The sequence below is a fragment of the Tamandua tetradactyla genome, chromosome 5 (genome assembly GCF_023851605.1).
Source record: "Tamandua tetradactyla isolate mTamTet1 chromosome 5, mTamTet1.pri, whole genome shotgun sequence".
In the NCBI taxonomy this organism is placed as follows: Eukaryota; Metazoa; Chordata; class Mammalia; order Pilosa; family Myrmecophagidae; genus Tamandua; species Tamandua tetradactyla.
The window spans coordinates 64758743-64771393 of record NC_135331.1 but is presented as its reverse complement, the minus strand read 5'-3'; the positions used below and the strand labels follow the sequence as shown (position 1 = coordinate 64771393).

Below are 12651 nucleotides of genomic sequence, written 5' to 3'. Positions count from 1 at the left end.
TTTGTGAATTTTCTGGCACTCTGCCGATTATTGATTTCCAACTTCATTCCTTTATGATCTGAGAAAGTGTTGTGTATGATTTCAGTCTTTTTAAATTTGTTGAGACTTGCTTTGTGACCCAGCATATGGTCTGTCTTTGAGAATGATCCATGAGCACTTGAGAAAAAGGTGTATCCTGCTGTCGTGGGGTGTAATGTCCTAGGATATCAAACTTTTATCCAATGTGGGATTTCCAACTATTTTCTCTCTTTGAGTTGGCTGTCACTTTACCTTTTTGACAAAGACTTTTGAGACACAAAAGCATTTGATTAGGAGTTCCCATTAATCTATTTTTCCTTTTGTTGCTTGTACTTCAGGTGATAAGTTAAGGAAGCTACCTCCTAGTACTAGGTCTTAAAGATGGTTCCCTACATTTTCTTCTAGGAGCTTCTGGTACTGGTTTTTATATTTAGGTGTTTGATCCAGTTCGAGGTACTTTTTGTATAGTGTGTAAGGTAGAGATCTTCTTTCATTCTTTTGGCTGTTGATACCCAGTTCTCCCATGCCCATTTATTGAAAAGACTATTTTGTCCCAGTTCAGTGGATTTGGCTGCCTTGTTGAAGATCAGTTGACCATAGATTTGGTGGTCTATTTCTGTGCTTTGATTCCATTGGTCAATACTTCTGTCTTTATGCCAGTACCATACTGTTTTGACCACTGTGGCTTTATGATAAGTTTTAAAATCAGGAAGTATTAATCCTCCCACTTTGTTCTTCTTTTTTTTATGATGCTTTTAGCTATTTGGGGTTTCTTTCCCTTCTAGATGAATTTGGTAACTAGCTTTTCTAAGTGTTCAAAGTAGATTGTTGGCATTTTGAGTGGTAATTCGTCTGTAGATAAAATTGACAACTACATTTAACCTTCCTGTCCATGAGCACAGAATGTCTTTTCACCTGTTTAGATCTTCTTTGATTTGTTGTAGCAATGTTCTATGGTTTTCTGTGTACAACTCCTTTATATCCCTAGTCAAGTTCATTCCTAGATACTTGATTCTTTTAGTTGCTGTTTTGAATGGAATTTTTTCCTTAATTGACTTCTCAGGTCATTGCCTGTGTATCAAAACATTACTGATTTTTGCACATTCATTTTATATACCATCATCTTGCTGAATTTATTAGCTTAAGTAACTTTGTTGTAGATTCCTCCAAAACTTCCAAGTATAGTAGCATGTCATCTGAAAATAATGAAAGTTTTACTTCTTCATTTCCAATTTGAATGCCCTTTTCTCTCCTTCCTACCTGATCACTCTAGCCAGAACCTCCAATACAGTGTTGAACAGCACTTGTGACAAATGGCATCCCTGCCTTGCTCCTGATCTCGGATGCGAAAGCCCTCCATCTCCCACCATTGAGAATGATGCTGGCTGTGAGCCTTTCACACATGCTCTTCACCATATTGAGGATGTCACCTTTGATTCCTACCTTTTGAAGTGTTTTTATCAGAAAAGTATGCTGAGTTTTGTCAAATACTTTTTCTGCATCAATTGAGATGATTATGTGATCCTTCCCTTTAGATTTGCTAATGTGCTTCATTACATTAATTGATTTTTTTGTGTTGAACCATCCTTGCATTCCTGGCAAAACCTACTTGGTTGTAGTGTATAATTCTTATAATGTGTTGTTGGATTCAGTTTGCTAGTATTTGAATTACATTTCAAATCTGAAGGAATGAAAAAAAAGCTTTTGTTATAATAGCCTGAAGGTATTTTTTTGACATTGAAAATGAGTTATATTTGAATCTTGACTTTGCAAAACAGTTATATAACATGTAGTATTCTGGTAAAATGAGCTGTTGGGATGAATACTGCATACATTTTCTAATTTATTCATGTGTAAGAAAAATTAACTTGTAAGAAAAAGAAGTGGCTATAAATGGACTAGCATATATCTCTTCCTTAAATAATGGCAGTGATTCTCTGTAGATGAGATCTAAAAATTTAGATTTTTAGAATTAGAATGCTTTGCCAAATTAGTCATAATTGGTTCAAGAACTAATTGTTAGAAGTTAAGTTTGAATATGAAGTGGCTGGCAGAAATAGTACAGCAAATGACAAGGTTTAATTTGCATATTGAATTGAATATTTTAATATCATATATTAAGCTTTCTTTTGAATTATTTCTGTGGTGTAATTTTAAAATGAAACTCAGAAATGTAAGACTTAGGAATCGTGATGACAGTTAATTGGTGTCCTCTTTGATCTAAGGCTTTATTGAAGGAACAGAGTAAAATAATTTGTGTTTCAGTGTAAAATATTTGGTTAACAATATACTAGCATTGTTATCTGATTTTCCAGTGTGTAAAGTAGCATTTTAAACAAGTTATTTTAATCATTTAAACATAAGTTTGCTAGTAGAGAAATTAGGAGTTTGAGTTAAAAGTAGCTGTCAGATTGAGTTTATGAAAAATGATAACATGGAGGGGAAGATTACTCTTTGAAGCTAAGTTATTCACCAGATCTTGTCCACAGGGTATTCTAAGGGTTGAGGAGTTTCCACAGCTTCACCTTAGCATTCAATCCATAATAGTATCGGGGTAGTCTAGAAGTCAACTTTTAAAAAGATTTTGAGGTGGTAGAACACACACCTGGGGAGATTTTGATACTGTTACTCAAACTCACAACATATTTATGGCATCTGGGAGCTTGATGCTTACCAGATCTAATAAAACTCTTCCAAAACAGCTGAGAAGGAATAGGCTTCTTGTTCAATCAGCTGCTGCAGAGTTCAGAGAATAAGTATATATTGCATGTATTATAAATGTACTGTGAAATAGGTCTCCTGATTGCATTATGAAATTATGGGTTTGTAGAAACATCATTGCTAAGTCTTATATCAGGCACTCATGTAACTGTATTATTTCTACTGATTTTGTGTAGGGAGGAGGAGAGATGTGTGGTTCAGTTCTACATTGCAAATAAAGGCAAACCATGTGTCATCTTTTCTCTGTCCTTTTAGAGGAATTATTTTTAGGTGAAATATAATTGCTGAAGGAATTATGTGTTGTATTTTGAAACAGAAAAGAAAAACAGTGTTGCAGCCAAATATGCATTTTTAGATGACCAAAGATTTATATATATTTGTTTCTTAATCACCTAAAAACAGTACATCTGAATAAGTAATTAGTATCATTCCATTAAGAACGTCTGAAACAGCTTTTTCTGCCAACTTTTGGCAGAGTATGCAACTCTTAATTTTTCCCAGTAAGTACAGGCATACTTTGTTTTGGTGTGCTTCACTTTATTGTGCTTTCACAGATACTGCGTTTTTACAAATTGAAGCTTTCTGGCATCCCTGCATCAGGCAAATCTGTTGGCACCATTTTTCCAATACCATGTATTCACTTCCTGTCGCTGTCACGTTTTGGTAATTTTTGCAATATTTTAAGCTTTTTCATTATTCTCTCTGTGATCAGTGGTCTTTGATGTTATTATTGTTATTATTTTGGGGTACCGTGAACTACGTCCATGTAAGAGCAAACTTAATGAATGAATGTATGTGTTCTGACTGTTCCATAGATAGCCTATTTCCTGTGTTGACCTCCTCATGCCTCTATCCCTAAGACACAACAATATTGAAGTAAGTTCAGTTAATAACCCTGCAGTGGCCTCTTAAGTGTCAAAGTGAAAAAAAAAGATCGCACGTCTCTCTTTTACTCAGAAGGTAGAAATGATTGAACTTAGTGAGGAAGGCATATCAGAATCTGAGATAGGCCAAAAGTTAGCCTGCTTGTGCTGAACAGCCAAGTTGTGAATGCAGAGGAAAGGTACTTAAAGGAAATTAAGTGTTACTCCAGTGAACAAAAAAATGAGAAAGCAAAATGGCCTTATTCCTGCTATGGAGAAAGTTTTAGTGGTCTGAATAGATCCTACCTGCTACAGCATTCCCTTAAGCCAAAGTTTAATCCAGAAGAGATGGAGAAGCTGCAGAAGAAAAGTTTGAACTGAAGTTGCAGAGGAAAAGTTAGAAGCTAGCAAAGATCGGTTCGTGAGGTTTAAGGAAAGAAGCCATCTACATAATAAAAGTGCAAGGTGAAGCAGCAAGTTATCCAGAAGCTCTAGCTAGAATGATTGGTGAAGATGGCTACACTGGGACAACAAATTTTCATTATGGATAAAACAGCCTTCTATTGGTAGAAGACGCCATCCAAGACTTTCATAGCTAGAGAGGGAAAACCAATGTCTGGTTTCAAAGATACAAAGGACAGACTTCCCCTTTAGTTAGGGGCAAATGTAGCTGGTGACATTAAGTTGAAGTCAGTGCTCATTTACCATCCTGAAAATCCTAGGGCCCTTAAGAATTATGCTAAGTCTACTCTGCCTGTGCTCTATAAATGGAACAACAAAACCTTTATGACAACACATCTGTTTATAACAGTTTAATGAATACATTAAGCCCACTGTTTAGACTTACTGATCAGAAAAAAAGATTCTTTTAAAAATATTTCTTTTCATTGACAATGCACTTGGTCACCCGAGAGCTCTGATGAAGATGTACAGTGAGGTGAATGTTGTTTTCATGCCTGGTGATGACATGGATCAAGGAGTTCATTTTGACTTCGAAGTTTTATTTAAGAAATACATTTCATAAAGCTATAGCTGCCAGAAATAGTGATTCCTCTGATGGCTCCGGGCAAAGTAAATTGAAAACCTTCTGGAAAGGATTTAGCCTTCTAGATGCCATTAAGAACATTTGTGATTCATGGGAGGAGGTTAAAATATCAATATTAACAGGAGTTTGGAAGAAGTTGATTTCTACCCTCATGGATGACTTTGAGGGGTTTGTAATGGTCAGAATTCTCTAGAGGAACTGAACCTTCAGTAGATATCAGTAAATATGAGATTTGACAAAATTGCTTACGAAACTGTGGAGATACACAAGCCCAAATTCCATAGGGTAGGGTGCAAACTGGGAACACCAATGAAGGATTTTGATAAATTCCCCAGATGAAGCTTGATGTCATCACTTCTCCTTTTAAAGCCTTCAACTGATTGGATGAAATGTCTCTCATTGCTGAAAGCACTCTCATTAATTAATTATAGATGTAATCAGCCGTAAATGCAGTGAATTTACTGATAATTTAAGTCCACAAAATAGTCTTGCCCTAACAGGCCAGTGCTTGCTTGACCAGACAGCTGAGCACCATTACCTGGCCAAGTTGACATGAACCGAACCATCATAGGGCTTAAATGGTGGAAATAGCAAGATGGCTAGAATTAGAAGTAGATCTGAAGATGTGACTGATTTTCTGCAATCTCATGACAAAAGTTGAATGGATGAAGAGTTCCCTTTTATGGATGAGCAAAAAAAAAAAATGATTTCTTGAGATAGAATCTATTCCTGGTGAAAATGCTGTGAAAATTGTTGGAATAACAGCAAAGGATTTGGAATATTATTACATAAGCTTAGATGATAAAGCCGGGCAGGATTGAGAGGGTTGACTCCAGTTTTGGAAGAAATTCTGCTTTGGGCAAAATGCTATCAAATGGCATTGCATGCTGCAGAGAAACCTTTTGTGAAAAAAGGTGGCAATCAATGCAACAAACTTTATTGTTGACCTATTTTAAGAAATTGCTGCAAAAACCATCCCAATCACCTTGATCAGCCAACACCCATCAACATCGAGGCAAGAAGCTGCACCAGAAAAAGATTATGACTCACTGAAGGTTCAGATGATGGCTAACAGTTATTAGCAATAAAGTATTTTTTAGTTAAGTATGTATAATTTGGGGGGGGAGGGTTAATACTCTTCCACATTTAATAGACTACAATATAATATAAACATAACTTTTATATGCACTGGGAAGCCAAAAACTTCCTGTGACTTCCTTTATTGCGGTATTTGCTTTATTACCATGGTCTGGATTTGAACTCACAATATCGCCATGGTATTCCTGTAAATGAAACCAGGAAACATTCCCCTAGTTTTATCTACTTACCTAACCCTTCCTCATCGTCTGCAATCCCACCATGCAGAGGTGATCATATTTAACATTTTGGGTCTGAATTAGCACTTTGCCACTGATTAGGCTGTAAATCTTGTCTTATTTTCCTTATCTATAAAATGGGAATAGATGATGGTATATCTAATGCTCATTGCTCTGTGAAATAAATGAGTTAATATGTTGTAAAGTGTTTAGAATAGTGCCAGATATGTGGTAAATGCTGTTTCAGTATTAGCTATTATTATTTGAAGATATTTTCTGTCAAATTGTGATCATACATTAGCTTTGTATACCTATAGGCAATTTTTTTTTCTTTTTTTTCTTTTTTTAATACATGGGCAGGCACGGGAAATCAAATCCGGGTCTGCAGCATGGCAGGCAAGAACTCTGCCACTGAGCTACTGTGGCCTGCTGTGTGGGCAATGTTTTTTTGGGGGGGGTGGGGGGGGTAGTGCATGGTCCAGGAAATAAACCCAGGTCTCCTGCCTGGAAGGCAGCCATTCAAACCACTGAACTACCCATGCACCCTGTAGGCAATGTTTTAATGGAATATTTTTATACTAGTTACGAGGCTCTGCTGACCTTTTTTTTTTTTTTGCCAGACCACTTGGCAGCTCCAGGAACTGATTCTTTCAGAATAATTTATTGAATGTGGTATACACAGTGTTTGAATTCTTTGTCTCAGTGTGCAAGCCAATAGGTGGCCTCTTGATTCCATCTACTTCAACTGTGCTAGGATGTTTATTTTTTGACTCCTTTATTTGAATCACTGGAGATATACCGAGAGTTTTTTTTTCCTGTGGCTTGGCTCTATTTTATTCTATTAGAAAAATGGGATCAGCAGTATTTCAAGGGGAAAGGGGTAGGTGTAAACACATGGAACTTACGCCTATTTTGAGGAAACGAATAAATTTGCTGGCAATTCATACCTGTTTAAATTTGATTATTTTGATCTTAAAAATATTTTCATAAGACTTAAGATTTTTTTTTATACTTGAGCAACCAAATTATGAAATGGTATTTTTTGTTTAATTATGGGTTTTGGAAACTAGCTTGATCCTAGAAAATCAGATATAGGAATGAATTAATACTTCTGGAAGGAATAATTTAAAATGAGCTCTTACGAAATTTTGGTATTATGTGTACGATTTTTAAACGTTTCTTAAAAGTGATGCAATAAGTGTAAGTTTCTCAGGTTTGCGATTGATAAGAAGTACTCTAAGAAAGATTTTGAGAATGTATTGTAAAAGAAACTCATAGAACTGAGAATGGGCAGAACTTGGGGGGAGGATGAGACCTAAGGTTAGGCTCACCTAGCCAATTAGTTCTCTCCCATTGTGCTTCCTCAGACACTTCCTCTTTTCTTTTCGGTGAGATGAGATATTATATACCCTTTTGTCTCACTCTGATTCTCTCCTTTCCCCTCACTGTTCTGTTGGTGATATGGGAGTCCTATGTGGCTGGCACCCAAGCTGTGCCTCTGTCCCACCAGCTAACCGTTATTGCAAGGTGTGATTGTATTTTCCTTCCTCCCTCAGAACCAGAATATGATAAAAAAGCTATCAGTTTCTACTGAGAAAGTTGTTGCTTTGGTTCATTAAAGACACCCTCATCAAAGGCTAATCCTAAAAGCACACAAAGTGCTGGATGTCATTAGTAGAAGTATTGGAAATAACCTCTGTTCTGAACTTAAGATCATTATGCTCCTGTTTTGGTTTGTTAAAGCTGCCGGAATGCAATATACTAGAATTGATTGGCCTTTTTATTTTTTATTTTTTTTGGGGGGTGCATTGTCTAGGAATCGAACCCAGGTCTCCCGCATGACAGGCAAGCATTCCACCATTGTATCACCCGTGCACCCCCTGTATTGGTTTTTATAAAGAGGATTTTCTAAGTTACAAGTTACAATTCTCCAACCAGGAAAATGTCCCAAAAAAGGCACCAACTAGAGTATACCTTCTCTCAAGAAGGACTGATCGCATCTGGGATTTCTCTGTGGTACACATGGCGATGCCTACTTCCCTTCTTTCCTGGCTTCTGGGTTCAGATGGCTCTCTCAGCTTTTTCTGTATCTCCAGACATCTGTTACTTGATTCCATCTCTCTGCTGTCTGTGTGGCTCTGAGCTCTCTCTGCTTTCTGCCCTTCATTCTCTACGTAGAGGTTCCAGTGAAAGGAACAATTGTCTGCCCTACATAATTGTATTAAAAGAGCATGGCTTACCATCCACCCCCACCCTGGCACTGTGGGATCAACCACATCTTCCTGACTAAAAAGAGGAAAAGAAATGTTAACTATCAGTGGCTAAGAGAGTTCACATAGAGTTGGGAGGTTACTCTTATGCAAGCTTCAGCTGGATATTGCTCATTATCATGGTTTGCCAAACCCCAACCAGAACCATTCCTATTAACCCAAAGAGCATCTGGGGCTCACTGCTGGTTTGAATTTGTTGTGTACCTCAGAAAAGCCATGTCCTTTAATCCTCATTCAGTGCTGTTGGCTGGGATCTTTTTTATTGTTTCCATGGAGATGTGACCCACCCAGTTGGAGGTGGTAACTTTTGAGTAGATGGTTTTCATGGAGATGTGTCTCCACCCATTCAAGGTGGGGTTGCTAACTGGAGCCCTTTAAGAGGGAACCATTTTGGAAAAAGCTTTAGAGCCCACAGAACCCATATAGTCAAAGACCTTTGAAGATGCAGGAAGAAAACGTCCCCAGAAAGACATTCAGGAAGCTTGGAGAGAAAGCTGCCAGACCTGGTATGTGTCTTTCCAGGTGAGAAAGAAATCCCATATGCTATCGGCCTTCTTAAGCCAAGGTGTCTTTTCCTGGATATCTTAGTTTAGGCATTTTTATAACCTTGCCTTAATTTGGACATTTTCATTGTCTTAAAACTGTAAACTTGCAATTTAATAAATTCTCCCTTTTAAAGGCCATTCTGTTTTTAATGTATTACATTTCATCAGCTTTTACAAACTAAGATAGGCTCTATCTTGAGATTCTACAAAAGTTTCATGTACTAAGATTACTTTCCAGAAACCTACAACAACCAAATCAGTTCCTAGGCCAGATAAGTTCTGAAACCCAGGGAGGCCAACCTCTCCAAGAATATCAACTAGTTCTGTCCCCCTATCCCATATTATTGACAGCCCTTTCCAACATGAAAAAGAATGGGTATAGTCTAGATTCCTCTAAAGATTGGGACAAAGGTCAAAGGAGGATGAGTTGGTACAGAGAAGATAGGATTTAGCAAATGAGTGTGACTGCTGAATCATTATATTGGTATTTCTTTTAGGCTCTAGTGTCTTGGAGCAGCAAGAAGGAAAAACCTAAAGTTGTAGAACTGTAACCCATACCAAACTCTGAAATCTATTCTTTACCTACATGTTACAATGTACTTTAAAATTTGTTTGTATCTATATTTCACAATAAAAAATGTTTATAAAAAAAAAAGAGAACATGGCTTTTCTGGGGTGCATAGTAGTTTCAAACCAGCACAGTTCCCATTGTTACCAAGCCTTAGGAAATGTATATGTAGGAGAACTTCAAAGTAAGATAATTTTAAGAGGCCACACTCTTCAACTACCAGCACACATCCCATCTTTGTGTAGTTTCCTTTCTGTGTCAGCTGACAGTGATGCCACCAGTAGCCAAATAGCTGCTTAAAAGTAGATTCGTGTAATATGACTGAGAATTGTGCAATAGGACTGTGTTCTATTTCTTTGTATCTCTCAAATTGATGTTCTTCTGCATGGTAGAAACACAAGATTTTGTTGGTTCTCAAGTAGTTGAAGAAATTCAGTGATAGGATAGCCTCTGGGAATTTTGAGGACAGGAAAGCAGCGTTAGTGGCAAGTGTACAGGTTTTGATTCCAGAGAGATCATGTACTTACCTTACCAGCTGTGAAATTTTCGGTAATATATGTAAAGTAAGCGTCTTCCTCTGTAAAAAGGCATGATAGTTAGGGATTTATTGTGAGGACTGCAAATAACTATATCTGGAATAATAGAGGTGTACTGTATATAGTAAATGCTTGCTCCATCATAGACGCTTAGTAAGTATTAGCTATTACAAGGATATTATTAGAACCTGATACAGTAATGAAAGGCACTTTATTTTCAAAGCGCAATTAACAGCATCTTCAGGACATAGTTTGACTTTTCACCCAGTGCACAAGCGACCAAAGAAAATACAGATAAATGGGATTGCATCAAAGTTTAAAAGTTTTGCACCTCAAAGGACTATCACGAAAGTAAAATCACATCCCACACAATGGGAGAAAACATTTGGAAGCCATGTATCTGATAAGTGTTTTGTAACAGGAATATGTAAAGAAATCCTTCAACTCAAAAAAGAGGACAAATAACCCAATTTAGAAAATGCACAAAATACTTGAATAGACAGTTCTTCAAAGAAACTTTACAAGTGGCCAAGAGACACATGAAAAGGTACTCAATATTATTAACAATTGGAGAAATGCAAATCAAAACCACGATGAGATATCATTTCACACTCACTAGAATGCTACTATTAAAAAAAAGTGAAAAGTTAAAACTGTTGAAGAAGTTGGTGGAAAAATAGGAACACTCCTCCCTTGCTGATAAGAATGTAAAATGGTGCTACCATTGTGGAAGACAGTTTAGCAGTTCCTTAGAAAATTAAGTTTAGAATGACCATATGACCCAGCAATCCCACTCACTTACAGGCATATACCCAAAAGAATTGAAAGCAATGATGGAAACAGATGTTTGCAGAGTGATGTTCATAGTGGTATTATTCACAATAGTCATAAGATTAAAGCAGCCGAAGTGCCCATCACCCCATGAATGGATAAGCAAAATGTGGGTATTATTATTTTGATGGAGTGTTATTCAGCTGTAAAAGGAAATGAATTCTCACACATGCAGCAATATTTATGTGTTTATATACCTGGCACTGACCTGGAGGTGTGCATAGCATATGAGTAAGCAAATGTTTTGGGCTTATTGCAGGATGTGTGGATATATAATGTAATCCAAAGTGACACTAAGCGGAGTTCAGAGGAGGTGCTTTATATAGCTCAGAGATTTTATTTAGTATGTTGTCTTGCCTTCCTATGGCTTTCCCTTTCTTCTTTAAGGTACACATATGTAAACTTAAACTTGAGGTATTGATGTCTGTCTTGGATGATATATCATTTCCTCACTGATTTCTGGACCACTTTTACTTGCCTTGGCCTATTTTGAAAATCTCCATGCAGCGCAGTACAGAATGAGTTAATAATGCTGATGAAGTTTGATGGCACTCCTCTGACTCAGATCTCTGACTTGAAAGAAGTCCGAGTGTGGTATAAACCCAAAGAAAGGAAATGGGTTCATATCAAGGTGGAAACATTCATCCTGTGTGTTTCCCTTCCTCCGTTGACACAAGAACTTGAGATCAGACCAGCTAGCTGTATTGTGTTTTTTAATGGTATTCTTTACAATTAAATGAATTAAGTGGAAGCAGAAAACACTTTTATTTTTTAAAGCATACCTTGATTAATTTCATAAATTCCTTATATAGTTTTACTTGCTGTATTTGCCTACCTAGATTCCTGTGCCTTCCCTTTTCCTACTAAGGCAATGTTAGATTTTACAGGATTTGTAGAAGCCAAATTAAATACTAAATTAAATGGACCATTGTTATTTTTGTTGTTGTTGTTTTGAGATAATTATTTTATCTTCATAGATTTTTTGGCCTTTGCCTTATGCTTAAGGTAAATTAACTCATAGGAGATTAGATTCTTGACATTTCTAATGGTCTTATTTAGAAAATAAATTGATTAAAGTGTTGAGATCCAGATTCCCTAGATATATATATATATATATATTCATGTTGTTTGTAAAGCAAAACTTACACTTTTGTCTTAAGGGATCAAAAGGAGTATTTATTGCTTAATATTATATATGTTCATAAGATTTTTGTAGAAGTATTTTATTAGCATAGAGCTCTATAAAGTTACACTGTTTTCCAAAATTTAATATTGTTCCAAATAAAAAACATAGACAGTTGAATTTTAAGATATATATGTATCTAACTTATGCTAGTGTTATTTTAAGCCTGGCAGTTATGTCTGCTACAAATGCGGCTATTTTTATGAAATTGTATGCCTTTGGTCTGCTGGAAAATGAATCATATAAAGTATATAATAAGTACATGTATACTTTTATTATGTCTCACGTATTTACTATAGAAATTAAAAGCACTTAGATTAAACTTTTGATTTATTATTTTAGGTAACTAATTATTAATGCTGGTATAAAAAAAGAGACAGATAAAAGTCTGAAATTCAGAGATCCTTACTATTCAATTTTGAGTATGAGATGTATTTGCTAATTAATAAAATAGACTAATCTCAGTTTAATCCCTGACTGAAGAACTGAAAAGCAATTAAAAAGGAGTATGGTGGTAAATAGAAAGGGAAGGAATCTAAATAATGTTTTCATTTTGTTAGCCTTCCTGGATACATTATATACATTTGCCATGTATGACTAAACTATAGCTGTGGCTACAGAGCATTGAAATTGAAGCTTGAACCCTCCCTGTTTCTAATAATTCAAGTAAATATGTTTATTCTTTTTAAAAGGGCTTAGGATATTATTACTTTGCATTCTGTATCCATTCTTTATCTTGAATAAACCTAGTTAAT

At 36.1% G+C, this 12651-nt stretch overlaps 1 protein-coding gene across 4 annotated transcripts in view; it reads left to right on the top strand.

The window, feature by feature from the left end:
- The window catches only part of PDCD10 (programmed cell death 10), a 52440-nt gene that overhangs the window by 24163 nt on the left and 15626 nt on the right, over positions 1-12651 (top strand). The gene's annotated exons all lie outside the window — the stretch shown is intronic.